The 27,014-nt window shown below is 40.6% G+C and overlaps 1 pseudogene across 1 annotated transcript in view; it reads right to left on the bottom strand.

Moving 5' to 3' along the window:
* Positions 1-2,801: 2,801 nt before the first annotated feature.
* The window catches only part of LOC311585025 (mediator of RNA polymerase II transcription subunit 22-like), a 29,729-nt pseudogene continuing 5,516 nt past the window's right edge, over positions 2,802-27,014 (bottom strand). Inside the window, exons 4-5 of the transcript XR_014783571.1 lie at positions 17,479-17,621; positions 2,802-2,930 (exon numbers count right to left, since the gene is read on the bottom strand). The product of XR_014783571.1 is annotated as a mediator of RNA polymerase II transcription subunit 22-like (transcript). The remainder of the gene's footprint in view (positions 2,931-17,478; positions 17,622-27,014) is intronic.

Here is a 27,014-nt window from a genome sequence, read left to right as displayed (position 1 = left end):
ATCCAGGGAAATGGTCAGACTCAGAGAAGTCTTTAAGCTAACACAGAAACAGAACTCACTAATTATCTGTATTGGATGAAGTGCCTATCAATCAGTGGGCCAGAAAGCACATCTCCTAGAGGCGTAGTGGGCAGGTGGGATCTCAGCATGGTTACACATCAGGAGAGGACCTCCAAGTCTCAGCCCCAAAGTTATGATAAAAAGTTGCAGCCGGTAGAAGGGGGGGCGTACTTTTGGTGGCCCATGACAATGTGTGCCCCTGAGAAAGTATGCTATGGAGCAGATCTGGTGTAAAGAGGATTGTTGGGGAAGGGAAAAAGAGTGAGGATCTAGGGAAGGGATAGATGCAGACAGATGGACATGTAGACGGGAGGACAGCTAGCAGGGAGAGTGCCATGAAGGCAAAAAGAGGGGGCTCAGAAGGGGTACAGAGATAGAGCATGGGTGCAGAGAAAAGAGCTGGTGTGGCTGGAAGTCCTTTTATCTGCAGCACACACCTGGCACACCTGGCAGTGGTGGCAGGTGGTGACAGAAGCAATTGCTATGTCCTAGAGAGCATGTCAGTGGAATTGCCTGTACACTAACATATGCCACACCTTTCCCAAGGAACTCATTGAAAGGAGATCTGGCTCTCCAACTGTAGGGGCCTGAATGTCCTTGCTTACACCCAGGAATACTCCAATCAGAAAAAATATGTAAGTTATAGAGAACATATTTTGAAGAAAGATACTGTGATACCCACTTGAAGCCAATACTGGGGATGTCCAGCATCTTTGGGAGAGATTCCAAAGATGGACACCCCTAGAATCTGCAGTTCACCTTACTCTTCTTTCTCAAGGGAATGCTCTTTGAAAGAAAGTTGGGTCTCCATTTTTTTTTCTTTTTTCTCCATTGTAGGTCATATAGGAAACTTTTCTTCAGTCCTATCAAACAGCTCCCCCCATGGATATATCTTTAGTTACTAAAAAGACTTTGACCCAGATAACCCTAGGAAAAGATGTATCATATTTTATTATAACATTGCCTGGTCCCAGCACAAAGTAGAGGATATAATACAATGATTTTTTTTCTGTAACAGAAAACCCCTTATGTCCAGGCCCTCATGTTCTTCTACCAAAACCTCTCCATTTACAAAGAAACGAAAGCCCCAAGAGACATATACTCGAACCTTGATCCTGACATTGTAGATGATTCATTCTGAAAAGTCCATATGTATTTTGGCAAACACAGGGTTTCTCTGCAGTATGACATCTTTCATGCCTGTGAAGATTACTGTTATGTGCAAATGCTTTTCCACACTGATTACATTCATAAGGCTTCTCTCCAGCATGAGCTCTTTCATGCTGATGTGATCCTAACAGAGATCCTAAGGATATGGAAAGAACCTATTTACTTCTCTCATTTCTAGAACAATTAGAAGATATATAGTAATCCCCACCTTGAGAATGGTGATCATGATACAAGTTTATAATTAATCAACTTTCCAAATTCATTGGGAATACATCAACATACTCACATTAGAAAAAGACCTTATGAGTACAAGGAATACAGAAAATCTTCTGTCTGTCCTGGTTCACACTGCACATGTGGTGTGACTAACACTATAGAAAAATGTTGTGCATGCAGTCAGTGTGGTAATGTTCTGGGTTCTACCAATTCTCTTCAAAGAGGTGAAAAAACTCATATGGGAAAAGAGGTGCAGTAAGATGTGCACCAAGTACTAAAGGCTTTAATTATCACAGGTATCTGCAAACACACAAAAGAACCCATAATGAAGAGGAACCCTGTCAATGTAAACAATGTGCTAAAACATTTAGATCTGTTTCTCTTTACAATCACACCAAATAACTTGTTTGTAGGGGAAACCCTGTGCGTATAATCAAGGTGATAAAGGCTTTGCATTGCATCTCACAGTCATCTTTGAGGATGAACTCATACTAAAAAGAAATGGTATGAATGTCATCAATGTGGTAAAGTTATCCTCAAAGACATAAAGACCTTTATATGTTTCTGTAGTCTTCAACAACATGAAAGAATTCATGCCAGAGAGAAACCCTATGATTGTAAGCAGTGTGGTGAAGCTTTTGTACAGAAAGGTCATCTTCAAAACCATGAATGAACTCATACTGGAGAGAAATCCCATGACCCTAATAAATGAGATATTATCAGAACACGTCCTGGAATGAGGACATATGAGGAGAATTCTGAATGTTCCTGTGAACACTCTAGGAAAACAAGGCAAGAGTCTTGCAATCTCGGTTCCTTCAAAACACAGAATTGTTCTTGGAATGCCCGCCTCACAGGTACAGCAGATAAGAGTCCCACCACCTCTAGAGTGGTGAAGGGTGGCGCTTGAACAGGAACCAGAGTCAGCTACAAGATATGAGATTGATGACACTAAGAAAAGGAGGGGTGTGGGCAGAAGTCAACAATGCTAGGGGCCATGTTGATATCTGTGGCTCATTTTACCACCAAGGACCATGCAGATGTCCATCTGTGGTCTGTGCTACAACCTCAAGCCAGGATGATGGCCATGGCTGTGCTTCTACTAGGGCCATACTGATCTGAGCAACTTGAGCTGCCACCTAAGGCCATGGTTATGTCTGGGTCTGTGGTCCTACTTCAGGTGGGGTCTGTGTTGGTATCTGTGGTCCATGTTGTCAAGGATGGCCACATGGATATCTGTGGTCCGTGTTGCAGTCTAGAGCCATGTTGATTTCCATGGGTTATGCTGCCACCAGGGGCCATATCGATCTGAATGGCCTGCACAGCTATGGTGCAGTCTGTGGTCCAGGCTGCCTCCAAGGGCCTTGTCTGGGTCCATGATCCTACTACAGCTAGACGCCATGTTTGTGCTGTCGCCAGAAACTGTTGTGGAGGCCCATGATCCATTCTCCTGCTGACGATGAAGAGCAGCGAGTTTGCTTTTGCTATAATAGAGGAAAAGTTGAGAGTGAGGGACATGGAAGGCTTCTAGGACAAGCCCCTCCCCATAAAGTATCAACCTAGTCAGGAATCCACTGAAGAGAACTCTTGAAAAATGTGATGGGGATACTGAGGTATAGAAATGGGAAGACTGGGAAGAAAATGTGATCAGAATGCATAATGTGATATTCCCAGAGAGAAGCAATAAAAATGTTATGTTGAAAAAAATTAATTTCAGAAAAAATACATATGTAAGTACATGCATACACACACACACACACACACACACACACACACACACACACACATACACACACACACACGATTGGAGTTTTGTCCTAAAGTGAAAGAGAATTCCAAAGCAGATACAGATAGATAAGGACAAAACCAGACAGTTACAATTTGTTGTTTAAAGTTTATAGAAGCTAAAAACCAAAGAAAAATGTTACACACATAACTAAGCTAACTCTAAGTATTGGTTATTAAATTCCTGAGGTCAGAGTTCAGAACCATACAATAACGCTAGTTCCTGAGTATCTGTTTTCATCAAATATTCTCTTAAATTAACCGGTTCTTAGTAACATTTATAGAGAAATTGCCTTAGCAGGTAACAGTTTTTCATATTTTATCCTTTTCCTAAAATAACCATTCAAAACCTGGTGAGATCTTATCCCTCCACTCAACTTATGTTTTTCCACTGAATGACTCCTTCAATTGCTGGAAAACCATTGTCTACACAGTTGGGTAAGTTTTATTAAAGACAATCTCTCAAAAAAAGTTTTTAAAAAGAATCATTACTAATCAGGAACTCTTGCATAAGCCACATAATAATGATATTTATTTTAATGGACAAATATTTAAATTCATTTTTTAAAAGTTGGCCTATTGTACATAACTTTCTTTATGTCTATAAGCTCTATAACAGATGGCACTAGTTGTCCAAACTGAGGGGCACCTTCAATTCCTTAGCTAAGATGCTGTCGTTGGTTCTTCTAAACCTATATTATCTGCTCTTTTTGGAAAACATTATCTTTTAACGTAAGTGTGAGGTTCAAAAGAAACTGGGGACAGATGGCTAACTGTAGTGCCTATTAGCACACCAAAGTGCCTGATAGCCTCCAACTTGCCTACTCCTTGTTGCTCCTACCTGTTCCTCTTCTCACCCACCACTACCCAAAACTCCAATCTGTGGGCTTGCCTTCCCCCAGCTTCTGATTCCTATCTAACCCTGCCATTTTGGCCACACGCTCTTGCTTTATCTTGACGACTTCTCCTTCTCCTCCTCCTCCTTCTCCTTCCTTCCCTCCATTCCCTTAGCCCCTCTCTCCCTCCCCCACCTTCTTGTAGCCTGGCTCAGTCACCAGCCATGCTTAGTGAGTGCATTTTCTCTCCCTGCTCTGGACTCTTCCAGATGCCCCTGGCTGTACTCTCCCCTCATATCTACTATAAAATCCGTGTCTTCACCTGTACCCTGGAGCAGTCATGTCCTCATTTTACACAATCAGTACTTAATAGTCTGTGAAGAATTAAGGAAGAAAAATCTCTATGACTCATCTCTATTACTGGGAGACATACACTCTTAGAGGGAACTTTTAATTAATTGTTAATAAAGATTTAGAGTAGATCACAAATTCTTTCCATCATGGGTTTCTAGGAGAATTAGAGAAATGAGAACTAAAACTAGGTGGTGTCATCAATTGGGGAAAAGGAGATTTCATCAAGGATTCTGCTCTATATTAAGGGACGGGACTCTATCAGATGATTCTCACTATGCCCTGTGCTAAAATCTTCATATAGGATTTGTACCAACCTCAGAGAATATATCCTTTAACCATGTAGACAACTGAATACTCCAAGTAACTCAACATTCCTCTAACAATATTTCCAATTTGCACCTTTTACACATCTTAAACACACACACACACACACACACACACACTCAAGCACACGTGTGAACACACATGCATGCATACACTATTAGGCCTCCTCCTCCTGACCTGCCTGGACATGGCCTCAGCAGGACCTGGACATAAGATGTGAATAAATCATCCCACTCTTCATTGTCCATTCTGTCTAATCCAAAGGGTAGAAAGGAGCTCATTCCATAGAACTGAAAAAACTCCCCACCCTTCCAGAGATTTGGACTGCTGTTTCCTAATCCTGTCCTCGCATGTGTGCGTCTCTCCCGAGAGAGTTTCTGCAGGTGTCAGGCAGAGAAGTGGACCAGGAAGAGATGAGAATGAAACTATTTAGATTGACTTCAGAAAGTCTGATGCCAGGTGGTTCATTGCTGGCATATTGAAAACATGGTATGTTTGGGGGGGGGGGAGTTTCCTAGTGTAATACAACACCAGTGCACAAGGAGGGATAATTATATTAAAATTCAGCTCAGAGTGCACTCCATTTTTTACACACACACACACACACACACACACACACACACACACACACACACACACAAATAGGCTTTAGAGGTAGGCTATTTGTACTTGTTCAGTTAGCATCTCTGCTTGACCTCTCCCCTCCCCTACATGGTCTGGTCAATCCCACTCCCTCTCTCCAACCCTATGCCCTTCTCATTCTTGGCTTCCCCCAACCCCTTCACCTGGAGCCACCAGCTCGCCAAGTCCCCCCAGATGGCAGACATTTTCTTCACCCACAATCCTTAAAAACCCCTGGCCACCATAGTCTGGGTGTGGCTTCCTCTGGCCTCTTCCCCGAGGCTGCTGAACTCACCCAGGAGCCTCAGCTCCCATATAAAGATGTCCTTCTTATACTTTTAATCTGGCTGGGATTGGTTTATTTCATTGACTGAGATAACCCATCAGTACTAGCTTAAGGGTCTAAAGAAAGTTCTTGTCTGGCCTCAGCTATACAGATAGCATAGAGGTCACCTGCGTTACTAAACTACCTCTGGTCCTGGTTGTCGGAGCTTTGGAAGCCTCTGGATATACAGATAATATAAGGGGCATTTAGATTATTAAGTATCTCCAGTCCTGGTTGTCATAGCTTGGAGAGCCCCTGGCTGAAAGGGTCTAGGTCCCTCTGGTCCTGGCTATAGGAGATTGACATGGCCTATCCCAACAGACAATGCAGGTCACAGTGCTGTTAATCACTTCCAAGTCTCAGCTTTCTGGATGAAAGAATGGGATTTTATTTTCACATCTTTTCTGTTGGAAAGATAATCCTGCATTCTTAACATTCCTTGTTTCTCTGGAGACCTGTGGGAACAAGGACCTTCCTTGCTCCCAACATGTTCCTTTGTGTCCACACTTCTTGTCGCATAGGTTAAATCATACTCAATCATATCCTGATAATGTCCCATCATCCCCCTGAAAATCCACAAAGGTCAGACAGCCCCGTTGCTGGAGGTATCTCTCTAAAGGCCCCCTTGCTCTCTTTCAGCCCCACTCCCACCACATGAGGCAGCACAAAGCAGATGTATCTCGTACTCCTTTACTTTAAGCCAACTCTCCCAATGACGCCCCTCTCCAGGCTTCATTCTCCCTGTACAGCCCAGCATGCTGCCCTCTAGTATGATGTGTTATCCTCTCTCTCCTCATGCCTTCCACATCAACATCAAGTCAGGGTCCCATAGCCATGAAATCCCATAGCCATGAAACCCTCCCTCCAAATAAAGCTCGGTTTCATGGGTAATTTGCGTGAGCTTACTTCTCAACAAACCTGCAGTTTCTTCTTGACTTAAAATACTCCAGGCATGTCGCTTTGTAAATTGCATAGGATTATTTATTTTATCTATTTCACTGACAACAAAAGAATAAGTTTATATTAGTTCTTTAAAAATACATTTGATATTTCTCTCCATAAAATTATGTAACTCTTTATAGAAAGGTTAGGCTTTATTCCTATGGGTGCTATAGACTATTATGATCAGTTAGCTTTTTATAAGGCAGGTATTTGAATCAAAGGAGTCCATCATAAGTTTTAAGACAAAAATACAAGTTCACTTTTCTTTGGAGGTAAGTCAGCATCTTTACTTCAGTGGATCAAAGACAACATGTTCTATAAAATTTCTGCAAAAGTATAAAAGGAAGGAAAGCCCCTTTTAGGATTAAATTCAATCAGCATATGATTTATTGAGAAACCTAAAACAATCTGCTACTAATAGATGCATTTAATATTGTATCTAGGGAAACAATGAAAAATGTTATCTCAATGTTAGAAATTTCCTTTCTTCCAACCTACAGGTGCTACAGAGACTGTCCTTGTAGCCAAGGTTCTAGAACAGCTAACAAAGTGCCTGCTTTGTATAAGTTAAGTGAATGTTTTCTATTTTATCAGGGTTTTGTGTGTTTGTTTGCTGTTGAAACTTGGGCCTGTGCATGGGAATCCAGACTTGATCACTGAGCTACATCTCCAGCCCTACCTTAGTTTCATATTCCTTTAAGTCTACCATTTATGGAAGAACTCATTACTTTATGTAATCAAAATAAGCAGACCATCTTATTTCATTGCAAGAGTATGGTGAACCTGAGGCCATGCAGAACAGCAGTGAAAACAAAGCAGTTTGGAAGCTGAAAGTAGTGTACTTAAAACGTGATTGATGTGGCTAAACATAGTAACCACAGTGATACCACAGCATTACAATTTGACATTGACACTGAGAGCTGACCATCCTAGGCACTATTCTTGTTTTGAGGATCCAAAGCTTAATAATACAGGACAGAAACAAATGAGTTCTAAATAGAAGTATAAGAAATTCAGCTAGGATAGATATTGAATTTCATTCAGAAATTTAGGCCCAACAAGACAGGAAAGACGTTTACTTCAAGCTGGACAAATACAAATAGCCAAACCACTATGAATATAACATTTATAGAACTCATGATTCTCACGACTGTCACATGATTCTCCCTGCTGTATGTAGTTTGTTTTATACATGTATGATAAAATAAATGTATTTTTAAAAAATTTTTAAAAAGAAGTACAAAAGAAAAAATTCATTATTATCTTTGCATAATAAATGGAAACTCATCAAACAACCTCCTGCTGTTACTTTCCTGAGTCCCAGCTATCCCATAAGGCTACAGAAACAAAAAAGAGGCATATATGTGAGCCATGAAGATCACACGCAAAGTGGTATACACTCTTTACAAAAAGCAGTTTCCACCACATTAGAACAACATATAAAACAGAGTAGCTACTTGTTTTATGATTGATTTGAAAAGATAATAATCTAATCAGTTTTGGCATTTAGCTCTCGTTTTGAGTCACTTGTCAATCACCAAGCACCTTATGAAGATATATGTTAGGCTGTTGAACCCTCTGTATGTCTCCAGTGTTTGTATGTATACACTTCTGTTTTATGTATGTGCATTAGAAATTCTGGAAATACCTATGCATGATGATTGAGCAAATGAATAAATGCATTATAGATGAGACAGATGTTTCTTCCTGTCAGAGAAAAAAATTACAATGAGCAAAAGAGGGCAACTAAAATGTTAGTTTTAGACTAGATTAGGAGATATGTGGACATGCACATGCACACATGTGTACATGTGCGTGCACGCACACACACACACACACACACACACACACACACACACACACACACACACACACTTAAAACAACGCACGGCTGCAGCTATATAGGGCAGACATCCAGTACAAGGTTAAAGGCTAAAAGTCAAGCTTATCTGAGAGAGCTGGGCCCAGACTGCTGCTCCCTATGCAGTTCTAAGTCTGGCACCATGTTTCACAGAGTTTATACTTTGTCAGAACACCACAGATTAGGTAGGCCTAAGGAACATTCTAACTTTAAAAGTCAATGTATCTGTGAATGTAATTCTTACTAAGTCTTACATACTGGATGAAATCTACAGAAAGAACTGTGAGCTGACTGATTTTATGGAACCAGTTGCACAGTACAGGCCCAGAGAAGTATTTAGAATTCTCATAATCTTCCTTTTTAATGTGATCATCTCCTTAGGACTGAGTGAACTAGACCAGGGTGAGGATACCACACAGGCGAACTCAATGCAGTTTCCATGGGCAGAAGAGCGATGGTTTTTCCTAAAGCTGTTGAGAACCTTGCTCCTGGCCTGAAGGTGGGCAGTCCATCTTTCATTGGCTTGAGAACTAGGTTGGAAGTTTTGATCTGCATTCTGGGAATTTCCATTTGTGGGTCTCTTTCATTTTTATGAAGCTAGCTTAGATAAATTAATCATTCTTAATCAATAGGCCTCATGATTATCAGCTGGAGAATGAGCAAGTCCAAGAGTTCTGGGCAGAAGATGCTAGTAAATGCTCATCACCTTTTCAAAACATATATAAACTACACCTATGAAAAAGTTGAAATTCAAAATCATGGTAGAATTAGATGCTTTATGTCATATGGTCTTTTTTCTTCTTTCTTTTTTCTCCTGAGACAGGTTTTCCCTGCGTAGCCTTGACTGTCCTGGACTCTCTTTGTAGACCAGACTGGCGTCAAACTCACAGCGATCCATCTGCCTCTGCCTCCTGAGTGCTGGGACTAAAAGGCATATGCCACCACACCCAGCTCTGGTCTTTTTTTCATATGGAGAAAAAGCAAGCTTTATTTTTAATCCAACATTTTAAGAAAGTTGTATTCTATAGTGTTATAAATCTTTAGTCCATTTAAAAAATATGGAAGCCAAGCAGTGGTGGCGCATGCCTTTAATTCCAGCACTTGGGAGGCAAAGACAGGACGATCTCTGTGAGTTCCAGGACAACAGAGCTATTATACAGAGAAACCCTGTCTCAAAAAACAAACACAACAAACAAATAAACAAAACAACACCCGGAATAATGGGGATTAACTGTGATTGCGGTTAACTGTGGCTTTCTCGTTTGACTCATGATTTTTGTTAAATTATCTATTTATGGCCAATTTTCTCTACCATAACTATAGATTTGTCATAATAAAGATATGGATCAGTTGGTTAAAAATGGAAGTTTATCCGTTTCAGTGTTCTGAGAAGAAAACAAACTCTTTGGTAGGAGAAAAGTATTAGGAAGGGTCCGGCCTGCTATCCTTATGTGCCGAGTGTGAACCATTTATAAAGCTCTAGTCATGAGGACAATGATCATCTCACACTGTCAAAATTATGAAGCCCAAGCATATATCTAAATATTAGTTTGAGTCATAAAAAATTAAGTGGAAATGGCCACAAATGCATTTACTGCCAATAACTATTCACAGTGGGGAGGAAATGGCCTTCCTTCAAAAGAAAAAGTACATCTGTGTGGTTCAATGTACTCTGGTCCTTAACTAGTTTCTCTACAGTGTCTTGAGGCTCAAGGAAAATAGTATTTGGCTGCAGCATCATACACTGCAATGGTAGTCACTAAGTTGTAGGTTGTAAGTAAGAGGAGGTGGGAAGTGTTGTGTTTACAGGCACCATGCAGCAATCATGTAGGCTTCCCGTAAAAGACTGACTTGCTTTTGAGACAGAACACATTTCTTTCGGGCCACAGGAAAACACAGAAACCTGGGACACCCTCCTTGTTCCCATGGCCTGAGACAGTTTCATTATAAGCTGGCTGTGAAAACTAGTGTAAACTAGTGACACTAATTGAATCGTGACCCCGTAGTGATCGCTCTGGAAGCCAGTCGCACATGGAACCACGTGACAGTCTACTGCTTCTAAGAATGCTCCATGACAGATGGTATAAATCTCACAAGTTTGCTTTGGAAGCACGAATGTAAACACACACGCAGAAGCAACTGGCAGTCTTCCTTAAGTGCAGAAAAGGCCACTATGAAGAATTTTATTCTCTTCAGCTTCCTTTGCCTAATATGATTATACAATATACTCATGCTCTAGTAATTTATAACATTTCTAAGTGAAAGTTGCAATAAAATATCCCTCTTTCTTGAGTAGAATGGCTGCAGTAAGAGAGACAAGGAACAAGCAATGGTGAGGCTATAAAGTGGAGAGAAGAATGTGATTGTTGTTTAAAAAAAAAAAAACTTGAAAGTTGAATCACCATACACCCACCAACCTTTGCACTGAGTACATATCTAAAGGAAATACAGGATTCACACAAAGTATCTTCTCTCTCATGTTCATGTTAACACTATTCATATTTGCTTAGAAACAGAAACAATCAAAGAGTCCATGAACATAAGAATGGATGAAGAAAAGATGATGGCTCTACACAGTGGAATCCTCCGGAGTCATGAGATAAAATCTTTCACTTGCAATAAGGTGGGCGGAAGTGAGGATAATTACACGGAGTGAGATGAGCTAGCCCTGACCTCACTCTGATGGAAAGAAGCTGATCTCACAGAATTTGAGTGCAGTGGTGATCTGGAGAGACCACGACTGGGGATTGGGAAGGACTGAGGGAGAAGAGTTGATCAGTTGATGCTAGCGTACAGTTTAACAGGACAAAGAACTTTATTGTTACGATGTTAGAATGGCTGTGGTTCATAATATTGAGTAGCAATAGCTGGAAGGGATAACTTTTGAGTCTCTTCAGAACAGAGACATTAGGCTGGATGTGGACTTTATTATATAATATATACTCATTTATATAACATAATGTATATGATATATACTATAATAATATATAATATAATATCTTATAGATAACATACTCAATATATTATATAATGTATTGAAGCATAACATGCTAGTCCTTGGATCTGATTTTGTGTTAACTAATTTTGTATCATTAAAAGCAAACTGAGGAGCCGAGGAGATGGCTCATGGCTAAGAGCCTGTGCTGATTTTCTGGAATTTCTACAATAGTTTCTATAAGACATTTCCCAGCACCCTCGTCACCTGAAACTCCACTTCCTGGAGATCTAACATTCTCTTCTAGAGGACACGGGAACTACACTCACAGGCCCACACATCCCCCTACCACAGAAGCATAATTACAAATAAGTATTAATCCTAAAAAAAATTAAAGTCATTGGGGGTAATATAAAAGTTTAATCTCAAAGATATAGATTCAACTTCTACATTGAATAAAAGAAGCTATTTTGGTTAAAGTATAAAAATTGTAAATCCTTATTTTATTCAAAATAATATTTTTTCTTACAGGGAAATGCAAAGTTAAAAATGCATTAACTTTATAGCAAGAACTGTGGCATTATATAAATGTACGAGCGTGTCTTTTTAAATGTTAGAATAGTTCTCACACTAATTCCATGTGAATCTTATGTAATTTCACATGTACAATCTACATAAAGCTCATCACCCTACGTGTCACACAGCCGTGTTTATACCACCACAGCCACATAGCGCTGTCTACAGGCTATTCGTTTCCATTGCTGTTCAGAAACTCACAGTTCGTGCTGTTTGTTATTTGTTGTACAAACATCACTGATATAAATCATGTAAAGGGAGAGCAACTTTCTTCAGAGTAAAATGAAGCTAGCACAGAATGACAGGGGATTTAAATTATTAACTGCTGTAGGAGAGGGACCTAAAGGTTTTATCTAGAATGACATAATATGACTTTTTTTTTCCTCCCAACATCACCTTCTAGACGTTGTAAGGAGAACTTTGAAATTCTGGAAAATGCAAAGTTAGTGATAACTACCTCATATCAGCAATCACATCTGTTTATTCTTTCTTTCCGATTTTTACCATGCTATAGCTACCGATATCCCGATGTGTTTGACAGACCCCTGCATTGGTGGACTTGACTAAGGCTGTAAGAGCTGGGGTGAAGGCAAATTAGAGATGGGGAAAGACAAATACGCTAAGTGGAGACTGACCATCAGTTCCACTGCCTCAGAACAATGGCGCAGAGAAAACAACATGGCTGTTACTTTTCTCATTGAGGAGAAGTACACTCTATAGACTATATTCCACCAAGCATGGGTCTTCTCTTAAATTAATCAAGCTTAATTGACTATTATCCACGCAAATAGCTTCACTAGTGCATTTTTTTCTGATGGACTAAAGCACATTCATATATCCTAAGTTATGTATCAATTTGTGCAAATTTCCCTTTCTGTTATCTCCCTTTGGATACCATGAAGACTCAGATTATCATTTACCTACCCATTTATACTATATGTTAAGATTTTATTTTGAGTGTATGCATGAAGGTACATCCACGCCCCCACAGAGCTCAAAACTGAGGATCAGATCACTTGGAGCTGGAGTTAAAAGCCTTTGAGGGCCATGTGTGACAAATGTTGGAAACTGAACTCCAGTTGTTTGATAGAGTATCAAATGTTCTTAACCACTAACCCATTTCTCAGATACTCACATACTAATTTTATGAATAAAAGTTGTTCACATTCATGTTTTTAATCACAGAACATCCTACAAATCTGTGGATTTTCTCAGTAATTCTTTGTTCATTTGAATAACTAACAGTACATGTCTTTTGTGTTCTGGTTTTGTTACACACACACACACACACACACACACACACACACACACACTTGACAACCATGTCTGCATTACTGACTTCTGTAGATAGTATCAAAGTACAGTGAATAACATGAGTTCACTAGATGTATTGTAAGACATATAGTTCCTGGGGCCTCACAATACTAGCTAGAGATGAGTTAAGGCAGGGAACCCAAGTACTTTAGTGAAAACTTTATTATGCAATTATAATCTGTTGGATTTGCCATTATGTGAACAACTCAACACATACTTTGGAGGCTCAGAAAAACAACATAGGGACAATTATTCGTAGAAATCAATTTCATTTAGTAAGTGAGAACATTTAGTAATGTGAGGTAGAGTAATTTGTCCTGGAAATGGCAGGAAGCGAATAAAACAACCCTCTAACTGTCTCTGATGTTCTATGGTCTCTCATTATACCTGCGTCTTCATGCATAGTTTGGCTCAGCTCAATGATTTTCACAATAACCTTGAGATGTGTAAATCTCTGGTGATTCAAATAAACCACCCTATGTACAAACAGGACTGAAGACAGCAACAAATTGATACAGATCTATAGGTAGTATTGTTTTAATCATACATTTAGAATCACAGACTTGTATTAAGAAAGATGGATATGGGCAAGCAACCAGCTTGCTATCTACTCTTTGCTATACCTAAGGGGACACCGTGGGGGACAGGAACAAGGCAGGCAACTAAACATTCCTGTGGACATGCCAATGACACACCTCAAGGGAGGAGCCAGCAGGAAAACCCTTTTACTGAATTATGATATCAGAGTATACTTGGTTGTCAGGGATCGCTTGCTGTATGTAAACCCAGACTCTACAAATTTATGGAGCATGGACTGTAGCTAATGTCACATAGTCTATTAAAATTTAATATAAATAGAGACATCCGGTCATTTAAAGGTCTCTTCTGTTAGTTTAGTTCCAACTGTTGCTTACAGACTTCAGATTTCAATCTGAGTGGGAACAATAGCAAGAAAGGTCAAGAAATGGGGTTACATTCAATTATTCTGGAATTCCCTCTGACTCATCCTGCTTCTTAGTTATATATATAGTTCTAAATATATAGTTACATACATATGTATATATAAAATTTTACTAGCTATATCCTCAAGATGAACATGCAAAGTCTCAATAGTAGGACTTTTCAACACATTGTTACATACATTTCACCTTCAATTTACTTGGTAATTTTATGGACACCTGTGCTAGCTAATTAGCTTTATCCAAAAGGAAAACACAAACAAACAATAACAAAAAAAAAAAAAACCCCAAAACCAACAAAAATAAAAAATTGAAACTTTTACTATGACAACATTTTAGAGACGGGGTCCTAACAGAAACAAGACACGTAGCATCACACAGGCATGCTGAGATACAGATATTTGGTGTCAAATAATGAATTTCTGAGAGAATCCCATATCACTGAGAAAGATGCTGGGCATAGTGTTGTAAAATCCCTCCCTCTTATAACCAGGTCATTGCTGAAGGCAGATGGCACAATACTAGCCAAACAAATAGAGAATTACTTGCTAGACAATTCTCAAAATCTAATCATCTACTTCATCTGTCCAATTGCATAGCTTTTATCTAAATTTAAAAGACAAATCCTTAGTGTGTTTACGTGGAGATTCGAAACTGGATCCACAACATTTTAGTTCAGCGGTTGCAATTAAAATGTACTTCCACCTGACCAGGCAGTTACAAAGCTCCTGGGAGGCCAGGCGGTCATCTTCCATGAGACATTTTAGGTCTCAGGGAAGTAAATATTTTTTTCACTTTAAAACTAAATTCTTTATGATAGATATCAAATGTTTATTATTGTTATTATATATATTCACATGCAAAATTAAAATCTAGAAGCAAGAATGGCAGCGTTGACAATTCTGAGATTTAATGCCACCACCTAGACCATCAAAGCACAGGAAAGCTCAGGTGGCCTCCTTTACCACAAGTCCACAAAGCACCAGATATGTTATTAAATACGCAATATGAACAGACGCAAATCACTGAAGTAGGAGGGAAGGCTACAGCTCATGGGCTCTGTTCAAAATGCTCCTCATATTTCAACAACTGGACCAGACCATTGCTACACAATGCTCCGTCATCTTGCGAACGTCAAAATTCACTGTCTATCATTCTTTTCCAGTCCTGATAAGCAGGTTTTTATATGTCCAGTATATATGTGCATATGTTTTTATATGCTCATATGGGTTTGTTCTATGTTCAAAAGGGGATGAGTCATAGATTGTATCATTATGTGGCCCACAGCTGACAGAAAGTACCCTAAACATTGTCTTAGTTAAGTCAGCAAGATTGCGAGTGGCCCTGTGAAGTAAGAAACTACAACCAAGAGGGTTATGAACCTCCGTTTTTCCCCTCTAATTTCTGAGGCTACCAGCAATTCATATGCATTTTGAATAACTATAGACTCCTTAGTGGGAAAAATTCTTCAGTGTTTTAATGGCTAAAAGCATAAAGTCCCGAGAGCCTTAAAGAATCCTTTGACATGAACACTAGACTCCTTCATAAGCAAAAGCCAAAGAGACATTCTTAAATCTGCGCCCCTTACTTATCCCCAAGCTCCATAGCACCCCCTTCTAGAACACAGAGTATGGTAGCATTGATGTCACACTGGGGTCTCTCAAGAGGGATCAGCTAAAGAACAGGTGTTCCTCAGTAAGATTGCACACACATATGGGAGCCATGAAGGAAAAGAAAAGGGACACCTGGCTTCCATTGCCAACAGTCATGTTGACCTATCATAAAATGCAAAGTGGGAGGGTCCTAAGGAGGCTTCAGAATAAATAGGAGAAATGTGAGTGTCCGTCAGAATATTTAAGGACAGATGGGCCTGAGCAGAAGTTACTAAAGTGTGTGCCATTCCCAAGTTCCTGCTCCGGTATTTCCCTTCACCTGTTAATTTGTGGACATGGGAGCTTTCTCTTTTATACCGCTGTTCCCCCCACACACACACACACTTGTTCCCCTTTCTTTGTACTTTAGGCATTTTCATAGACTTTCTACATTTTTCTCTTCCAATGACCTCTTCCAATGTAATAATGATGTATTGCTACCTCCCTCTCCTTTGTGTCTTTTCCAGAGTAAGGATGGTTTCCCTTCAATAAGCATTTCTAATTGAATTGCTAACACAGTAGTTTTCAATTTCTTCTTTGTGTTTCTCTCCATGGGCCCCACACTTGCTGATGTTAAGACTTTAGTGGAAGTGCAGCCCTACCACCTTTCCCCCAAAGTAAATGTTTATGGTCAGTGAGGAGGCTAAGACAAACGTGGGGAATAGCCTGAGAACAATTCTAATCTGTTCTTAGTTTATGCTAACATATTTGAGAAAGATCAATCAATTAAAAGATCAACCAATGGGCCACTTACTCATTTCCTGGGCACATCGCTACAACTGCTGCCTTGTTCCCAGTGTAAAAGTCTTGCGGTATGGCAGTTCACAATCTCTCTTGATGTATAGCATGCCTGATGTTGTCAGAGTGGGCTGCCATGCCAATGGTGCAGCACTCTTCCTAACCCAGCATGCTTGCTCCATCGAAGGACCAAGGGCCACTATAGCTTCATACTGCTGAATTCTCCATGCATTTGGTATGAATGGAAAACATGCTGTGGAGTGTGTGCCTTCTGTAAACTTCTCCTAGGACACAGGGGAAAGAAGTCTGAAAGCAAAGTCTATAAACAGCTGCTAAGAAAAGCTTGTCAGTTACGTGTGAATCCAAGTCATTTCACGTTGGCTCATGACTCAAATTGAAAGGTCTAACTTGTGCCCCATTGAGGCAAAATATTGTTTATAATGGTGTTTTTCTTCTTGTCTTGACATCTGCCAGCTTACTAGCTACATGCTCACCTTTCTCTTTGTTCCATGCTTGTCTTTGGGTACACAGTCTTTGATTCAAATCCTCAACTGTTTCTTGATCGGCTCCCCCTAAACTCAGGAATTAAAGCTCCAACTCCTAATGTGATGGTAACTGGCCAAGCCAGAGGCAGGGCTAGGTGGGCAGAGCCGCTGTTGTGCTCTCCTTTGTTTCATGACAATGGCCAAACGCCAAGAGAGCCACTTCCTAACAGTGCTACCAGGGGGAAGTTGGATACGGATGCGCTGAGCAGAGACTGCGCAAGCAATATAAATAAAATGCAAGCATCAGAAACAATGTGCTACTCACATGTCCTGTAACTATGCAGATGGAAGAGCTGTAGGAAGTCTGGAAGCAAATGGCTGGGCACTCAAGTTGGTTGTTGGTGTGAAGCCAGAAAGAGGGTGTTCAAGAGAGTCCATGCATGCAGTCCCTCTGGCTTGGAGTGTGAGCTGGGGAAAGAAAGCCATGAGAGGAGGGGCTTATTTATTTGATTCTGGTGTTGACTATTAAGTTGTGTGGAGACCCAGCTGGGGTATATGCTTGGTCTGAGCCGAGGAGATGGAGAACATTTGGCTACACCACGCGAAACCACATGAAGAGTGGGGGAAAGTACACAGTGTATATGGCTGTTGTCTTTTCGCTCAAAGACTACCTGAGACAGGGTGTGGTGGTGTGCACTTGTAATCCCAACACTCTTGTTCTGAGAAGACCCACAAGGAGCACGTGGTCCTGTCGCCAACATTCACCCCACTCTGAAGGGTCAGAGCTCTAGGAAGTAACTTGCACTTTTCAAGAGGATCCGTCACGAATTAAAGTGTATTCTACCAGGGACAAGCCTGAGTGATGCTTTCTTTTTCCAGTTTCCTAGGAGGCGTAGTTTCTTTGAGAGTAGGGGGTCTATATTTATCTATCATGATTTTAGGTCCTTTCTACATATTCACATTACCTGGAAATTAGATAAAACGGCCACCGTTAGATGAGGGATTCTGAGCCCAGAACCCGATCATGAGAGTTTCTTTGAACTCTCTAGGTGATTCTAAAACACAGCCCTAGTTGAGAGCCATTGTTTAGGCATTAACACTGATTAAATTGGGCCCGTGAGAGAGCACCTTACAATGTGTGGTGTGGGGTTAGGATCAAAGCCTTGCCCTGTTAATGAGAGCTTTGCTGTGATCCCTGATTGGAGAAGCTAGGGATTGTCGTTTAGTAAAGGGTGCCTGACGTGTTCTCTTTGCTTAATAAAAATCAACAAAGTGCAAACTTTAGAAACTCTCCCTCTTCACTTCTTGGATCTCCTCCCTTCCCCCATCCTCTGAACCCACTTCTCCCATATTTTCCCTCCTTCTCCCATTCTCTCTCTCCATCTTTCACTCTTTCCCTTCCTTCCTCCCATCCCCTCTCCCTTCCTTCCTCCCATCCTCTCTTCCCTTCTCTTAGTTTCTACCAGCGCTTCACCCAATCTTTCCCCTCCTTCTTAAGTATCAGCAATTGCTTGGGGCAAAGCACTGAGCTTCCTGCCTCTGCTCTGTTGGTTTCAAATGGCGCTTATTAGGATCACCAGGGCTGATAGGCAGCGGGGCTGGGGAAGTATGAGGAGGTAGTGGCACAGAAGGTTCAAGTCTCCTTTCTAGACTAGTGCGGAAACGCTAACTTCTATTTTCTTTCATCCTTACATACGCCCTTTCACCTGAGAAGGAACAGTTTAGATGGAAGGAAAAAAGCAAAATAAAATAAAATTAAACGAAAATCTCAAAACCCATTTATTTTGCCCAATGCCTTTTTGTTGGTCCACAAGTTATAAAGCACAGGCCATTGCCAAAGCTCAGGTGTGGAATAGGCAAAAGGCATCGTTTCACTCTTTCCAACTCACAGGGACTATTGGAGACAAGCCTTTGCGTCCTAGGCCGGCCCGCCTCAACAGCCTTTGAGTTTGCCACTGTGAGCTCATAACTTCAAGACCTTATTTTATCAGATACTTTTCCTGGGTCGCATCAGAACCCTTTGTTACGTGCAACCAGAGATAACAGCCTTTTGCTGGTCTATGACATCTATATAACTGAACCCTATACAATTTCAAGCTTCTAAGCCATAGAGACCCTGACTTTCATTTTCCCTCTCAGACAAGAATGGGCATTAGGGCATTTTCATGAGTCGATCAGATTTTACTCTGAACTCAGCTGTTGCTCATAACTCAACTCAGCCCAGGTTGTTTCTCTGCTGCATGCTCAGCGTGGCGTTAGCCGCTGTATGAAGACCGTCCGTATCTGTACTCCATAGCTATTGCCATTTCTCTGAAGAAAACTCCATGCACGTTTAAGAAACAAGGCCTGACAGCGGACTGTACAGTCTTAATCTGCCTGCTTCGCAGAGTCCCTGCCGGGGAGTCGCAAAACACAAGCGACCCAAGGAGTTCCCGTGTCCATGCGGAGACGAGACCCAGGTGGAATTTGAGGGTGGATTTGATGAGGCAAGAGAACCAGTAGGCGGCTTCAAGAGGCGCGCATGCCCAGTGTGCACTCAGCTGAACCTGAAAACAAGAATTAGTCTCCCAAAAGGACACTGGCTCAGGGTCTACCAGGGAAACCGAGCAGCACTCACTAGATTAGTGAAGAAGACAGCAGAGAAACATCTATCTCTAGAGATAATGGGCAACAACCAGAAAGCAGCCCGCCCCTGCATCTTCTAAGTGGGAGGCACAGAAGAAAACGTACTTAATGTACACAGCAAATGCAATTTGTAATGGTTTTGCAAAATAAATAATTCAACCAGTACTAGTCTGTCTTCCAAAACTCAGATACCTGACTTCACAAATAAGAAGCCCTGTCCTTTCTGCCATGACCGTTAATCTAATTGTTTTCCTTTTGCTGATTACACAGAACTTCTTGTCAGAATGACCCCCCCCCCCTTTTAAAAATCTTTTTCTGAGTGCCACCAGGTCTCCCCCTCCAGGGGACATGGTCAAATATGAGGCACCAGAGTATGTGTGGAAGTCATACCCCACTCTCCACTCAACTGTGGGGAATGTCCTGTCCATTGGCCAGATCTGGGTAGGGGTTTAAAGTTTACCGCCTGTATTGTCCTTGGCTGGTGCCTTAGTTTGAGCGGGACCCCTGGGCCCAAATCTGCCTATCATAATGTTCTACTTGTAGGTTTCTAGGATCCTCTGGATCCTTCTACTTTGCTATTCTCCCATGCTTCTCTCATCTAGAGTCCCAATAGGATGTCCTCCCCTCTGTCAGAGGAAGGATAGCAGGTTACTAAGAAGAGACTTGATACCCTATGAGCATATACAGGGGGAGGAAATCCCCCTCAGGGACAGTCTTGGGGAGGGGAATAAGGGGAAAATGGGAGGGAGGGAAGAATGGGAGGATAAAAGGGATGGGATAACCATTGAGATGTAACAAGAATAAATTAATTAAAAAAATCTTTTTATTTGCTTCCAATCCAGAGCTTTACATGATAGTCTATGCTGTATCCTTCTGAAAACTAAACTGAACAGCTGAAGCTGTCAGCAGTGTCACCCTAGAGATCCTTCCAGTGTGGGAGATGACTGAGAAAGCCCAGCTAGAAAGATCCAACTTACCATGCTCCTGCAGGTTTAAAGTAGCCACAGTAGAAAAGGGCCTAAATGCACACTCTTTGAAGTAAGGACAGGGCATCATCAAAAGCACCCTAGTCCACATTAAATGTGTCACTGAAGAAAAAAAAAAGTGTTAGTGCTTTAACTATGAGATTTTTTTCCCTAAACAATAATTTGCTCAAACCATTGTTTTTAAAAGTCAAATATATTTTAAATAATAAATCATTTCTAAAACTATCTCAAATCATTCAGAGGAAGTATTCGTATTGGTCTCTTTTCTTAAGTTTCAATTTAAATATTTTGAGTCGTTTTTTTTTTTCTTTTTAACCTTTTGACCTCCATATCTTGAATACTCTTCCTGTAGTTCACGTGCTGTCTCTTCAATTTAATGACGCCCACCATGCATCAGTCATAAAGTGCTTCCCTTACCATGCACTGGCCCTTTGTCTATCTATTAATGATTGTGTTTGCTTTTTTAAAAAGTAAATTAAAGGACCTACATACCTCATATAGTTTTGCTTCAAATATCTGGATTAATCTAAAGATTTTGAGGCTCCATGGAGTGGTGGGGCACCCATCTTTAATCCAAGAACTTGGGAGGCACAAGTACGTGGATCTTTGAGTTGGAGTCCAGCCTGGCCTACAGAGTAAGTTCCAGGACAGCTAGGGCTACACAGAGAAACCCTGTCTCAGCAACAGTCCCCCAAACTCAAACAAACAGCATCAACAGGAAAAAAAAAAAAGAGATTGTGAGGTTCCTTGTAATATATGTAACTGCAATTCCTTCTTTTTCACTTTTACAAAAGCAGGGTACAGCAAGCGTTTTCTTTAACGGGTTGGAAAGTGCACATTCTGCATTTTATGGCACATGTAGGCCTCCCCAATGATTACTCAACTCTGTCCTCAAGTACAAAAGCAGTACAATACGAAAACCAATGAATGGGCTGTGTTCTGATAAAAATCATTTGTAAAAGCAGGCTGCAGACAGAGTTGGGCCTTCTGCCTATTACTCTACATCCTTTTATCTCAGCACTCAGGAGGCAGAGGCAGGCAGATCTGAGTTCGAAACTAGCCTGGTCTACACAGTTCCAGGACAGCCAGGTGTGGAAGGGTGGTGGGCTTTGCCTCAGGTGAAGGAAGTCTTAGTGGGCTTTGCCCCTTGGGAACACCCCCCCCCCCCCCGCCAGACCTCACTGAGATGGACATCGTGATGAGCTGAGAGGACACATCCTGGGTCCTGAATTGGGGAAAAGAACCCCAGACTCCAACCTGGCTGTTGTGTTGCAAATCAGCCATCAAGGGGAGGTGGGAACAACGTGTGGAGAGTGCTGGGGTTGGTGGCAGACTGAGAGCGTGGACAGAGAAGGCTGCGGGTGCTGTGGATTGCTTTGTTCTAGGAGAGAATCTGCTTACAGGCCCAGAGACTAAGGAATTTGTCCCTTGGAACTGATTCCTGGAAGGTTTATCCTTGTTCCCCCCGTAACCTTTTTTCCCTCCTGTCGAGGATAGTTGGGTTGTATAATAAAGTCTAATTGATAAGAAAACAGGAGCCAACAGTCAGGGCCACGGGAGAAACCCTGTCTTGAAAATCAATCACTCAAACAAATAAAACAAAACAAAAAGAAAGAGAAGACGGGAGGAAGGAAGGGAATGGAAGGAGAGAGAGAGGGAGGGAGGGCTGAAGACAGCCCCTACTTGACCCTTGACCTTTTAATGAGCCTCAATTACCAGTCAGCGGAGAACTTGAGAGGCTCATCAGGCTTCTTTGGCTATTGGTTTCCTTGCCTTTAGCATGTCTGTTGGTGAGGGTTTTATTTTAGTTTACATTTATAATGGATTAGATTAACACCTTCATACTCCAAATTACAGGCCATTTATTAACTGAGAAGCAGCTAGAGGGAATATTTCACCTCCTAGAGTCACTGCTCTCACACATAGTGCCTGCAGGCTGAGTCAGGATCACTAGGAAAAGCAAACAGGACTTCTTTGTTTGCGCCTTGGTAAGCTCAGCTCAGCTCAGCAATTAAAGCTGTTTTCTTCTGACCGTCCCTACTTGGTACAAATGCTGGTGATCAGCTCTTTAATGAGATGAGTGACAAAATCCAAAGGAAAGTCACCAATGGTGGCTATGAAAAGGCAGCAAGGGCTTTTCCTTAACCAAATTTATCTTCAACAAAGAAACAGATCCTTGCGAATAAGCTAAGCTTTTTTCTCCCCTGAAAGTCTTAAGAGAAAGAGACAGGAAGAAAGTGGGAGCAAAATGAGAACAAAATAGTAATAAAAAGGAAAACCTATACTTCTTTAAAAGAGATATGACTCCAGCTTCCTTTCTCATGCTAATTTCTCCATCCTTTTGACACAGTGAATTCTCCCTGTTGCCTCTTTGTTAGGGCACTGCTTACCCTGGCTTCTTCAAGCCTATGGCTCCTGTGATGATGACTGAGCTTCGTGGTCAGTTTGACTAGATTGAGAATCATCTGGGAGACACACTTCTGGGTACAAAGTTGCTTCCTTCCAGAGAGCTTTAACTTTGGAGGGAAGACCTACCCTGAATGTGGGTGACACTACTCTGTGGGATAGAAAAGGAAGAAGCAAAGAAACAGCAAGTCTTGTACTAGCTTCTATCTCTCTCTCTCTGCTTCCTGATTGTGGGTGTGTAAGGACCAGCCACTTCAGGCTCCTGCAGCCTTTCCCTGTGTACTGTGTCTTAAATCCTACACCAAAATACATTCTTATTGCTCTAGGTTACATCTGCCAGGAACTTTCTCACCGTGGTGAACAATACAACTGACACACCCTGCCTCCACTTCTGCCTTTAGCAATTAGACTACCTGTCTCTTTGTTGAAAATGTTGGTGGGTGTGCTCCGTGACTAAAGATGCAGAGTTAACTCAGTTGCCTTATGTAAATTATGTTTTTGTTTTAATCTCATCTGTGGGAATTTCATTTGGGGCTTTAGTTTGTTCACGGTTTATAATTGTCTTGTGTGGGGCAGGTGTGGTCTTTGCCAACTGGTAATGGCCTGCCTCTTGAGGCCCAGAGAGGGGTGTGGCCTAGAACTCTTAGGAAGATAAATAGAAGAGCTCGGAGAGAGAAAGAGATGGCATGTGGTGGTGGCATGTAGTGTGTAGCAGTTTGGAGAGACCAGAGACAGATGGTGTGGCGTTTGGAGAGAAACATATTGATGCAGCAGCTGGGAGGAGACTGCTTGCTGAATTTGCTGTTGACAGAGATGGGCATTACCCACTGAACCCATTGACCCTACAAAGCCAGGAGAAGTAAAGGGGTCTGTGTCCCCTCTCTCCATAACCCTCTATCTCTCTTACCCAGGGTTAAGAAGTTGGAAGGGAAGTAGAGGCTTCAATAAACCCCACCAGCAGCAAATAGAGTTAAAAACAAAGCATCGACACTGATGAAATCAATCTCTGTGTATAAGAAGAATCCATTTGTTCCCAAGGTATGGAAAACCCATATGGACACCTACTATCCTGTCTGTAATTTAAGTTTAAAAAATAAAACAAGTTTTCAAATGTGCTTAGTGATAATTATTGCTCTCCTAGCCTGCTCCTTTGCCTACCTTCTATCTTCCTTACCACTGAATTGTCCCTCCCCATTATTCTCTTTGCCCCCCCCAACAATGACCTGTGTTCTAATCTACAACCCTCCCCTCCACTCCCACCCCATCCTGGCTTCTTCACATTATATGCCCCCCCCTCTCCACGCCAGGGACTCTACCAGAGTTTAATGGGTAATTACAATCCAAAGGTCACAAAGAAGCAAAACCAAAAGCCATGAATCTGGGAGAAGGATGGGGTAAGAGCCAGATAAGAGACAATGGGAAGACAGAGTCATCAGAACGGGTTGACTAATGTGTGCAATTGTCAAAGGACAAACTCATCTGGAAAAATTGTTAATTGTTGGAACATTCTGTTTAGGAGAATGCTTCTATACTTCCCGCTTTTACTTTTCCATCTTCCCATCCCTACCTTTCTTCCCTACAAAATCCATCTTTCTCCATCACAGCTTTTCTTGTTCTAAGACCAAACCTATTTTCCCCAAAGGATGCAGGTGCTTTAATTAATGACAATGAATTAAAAAGAATGTTATAAATATAACACTGTGCTGTGGGAATGTAATTATGTTTAGAATTGGGTTCTTTGAGGACGGCATAGAAATTGTTATTTTCTTTTTATAAGGGAGGACATACTTATTTGGGGCTCTTTTAAGGATTGCTTCAAAACTTATATTTTGTGACTCAGTTTCTACATTGTATCACATAATGTGATTTTGTCTGATTATATGTTACTCTGGCAAACACACTAGAAGAACCAAATAAATCTGTCAAAAATCATACGATTACCCTGGCAAAACTGAGCTCTGATGTCACAGTAAATCTGTGACAAATTTATGCTCAGCATTTCATGACACATGGTCATTAGGACTTCTATTGTTTGAATCATTTCACTCCAATTTTTCTACTTGTTTTACATTACTGTGAAAAATTATGACCTAATCATTTTTAAAATTAAAGTGAAGGTTTCTACTTCTGACATTTAAAATGACATTTTGCCTCAAAGAACTGTAATCTCTTAGAAGACAATTATTAAACTTACTGAAAGTAAACACCACCAAATTTATTTATTATGAACTGTATGGCAGCACTTCACTCTTTGAATGGTTTAATTAAGTTTGATTTAGCTTAGTTTCCCTGAAAGGTGACTGCATCCATATTTTCTAATTTTCATGACAGTACTTTTCTTTTTAAAATACTATGTGTTTTTATTATTTCATAAATCTGAATTATAGTAGTTTTATATATTTATTTCTTATAGTTAAAGAAATTGAATTTAGTATTTAAATATTTCCATAGGACTATATTTACTCAAGTGGCATTACTTTGTAGAAGTGCACTATTCAGCCTTTAGTAAAACTGTCCCCATAAAGAATATTCATCAGATGACGCACATAACTTTTATACCTTATGATAATGGATGTCAAGGCATAAAGGAGTGTAATGCACTAAAGTCCAAAGAGGATAGAGGGCCAACTGTCATACGAAGAGTCATTTCTTTTAGGGAGTTGAAATCATGCAACTAGAGAGAGGACAGTTTTCTATTTGTAATTTATAGGCTTACATGGCTGGCTTAAAAGCTGAAGACTAAAAAAAATCTTTTACTTATGTCCCATGAGTCTATCTAAGCCTTTTGAATATTCATAAACTGGACTGACTGTCTTTCTGTAGTCTCTTCTTTGGGCATAGATAGAAAAGCCTTGAGCATACATATATCGGCTAACCATCTTGAAAACCCTTGCCATTTATCCTGATAATAGCCATAATTTTCTATCTGTATCATAGTCTTTATAAATAATATAATAAATGCATTGCTTCCCTTTCATCAATACAAAAACTGATCCAAAGAAAAGCTTAATAAGTTGTTGTAGCTGTATAACTAGGATTTTGCAGTTTAAAAGCCTAACATTCTAATATCTACCACTGCTCTTTGTCAACACCAAGCTGCCTAGAATGAGGAAATGTGCTTTTTTGAAAGCAACAATTCTCAAATGAATTTTAGAATAAATTCATCATTTACACAGATTTTGGCATTAGATATCTCTACACTTATTTGGGGGCAGCCTCATTTGTCCTCTCTTGGCTGTATTTACTCACATAAGAAGTGTAGATCATAGACACTTGACTTTATTAGAAGGATTAAATGCAAAGGAAATTTAAAACACATACCATAGTACTTTTTCCATAATAAAGTCTAATTCCTTAAAGTTGTACTTCATAGCAAGGTCCATCTTCTAAATGGTTTAAGCTAGAATCTTTGAAGTGATCATAGGAGCCTGAATGATTTGATTATTGATCGATCTCACCAGGAAGTCCAAAGCAGTTCACCTGAGCCACTCTATGCATAATGAGGCCTTGTCTGTCATTTTAGATTTTGCTGTCATTATAAGAGCACACTGTTCTAAAATTCTAATATCTCTTTCTCCAAATTAGAAAAGATCAAAATCAAAATATACAATTATCCACTGCACAAGAGGCATGAAAACCACCATTTCTGTTGGAAATGTGAAATCAGGCAAATGTCATATTTCCATTAAGAACTATATCACCTGTGGGGTTAATGTACTTGTTTCGGTATGTGGAAGATAAAATACTGCATGTTTTGTGGGTAAGTGCCTGCATGCAAGCAAACAATGCTGTTTTATATGATGGGCTGCTATTCACCAGCTTCACTTTCATCCACAAATCATTA

Source organism: Acomys minous (assembly GCF_964271855.1).
Source record: "Acomys minous genome assembly, chromosome: 15".
Taxonomy (NCBI): Eukaryota; Metazoa; Chordata; class Mammalia; order Rodentia; family Muridae; genus Acomys; species Acomys minous.
Note: the sequence above shows the minus strand (reverse complement) of the source record. Positions and strands in the feature narration are given on the sequence as shown.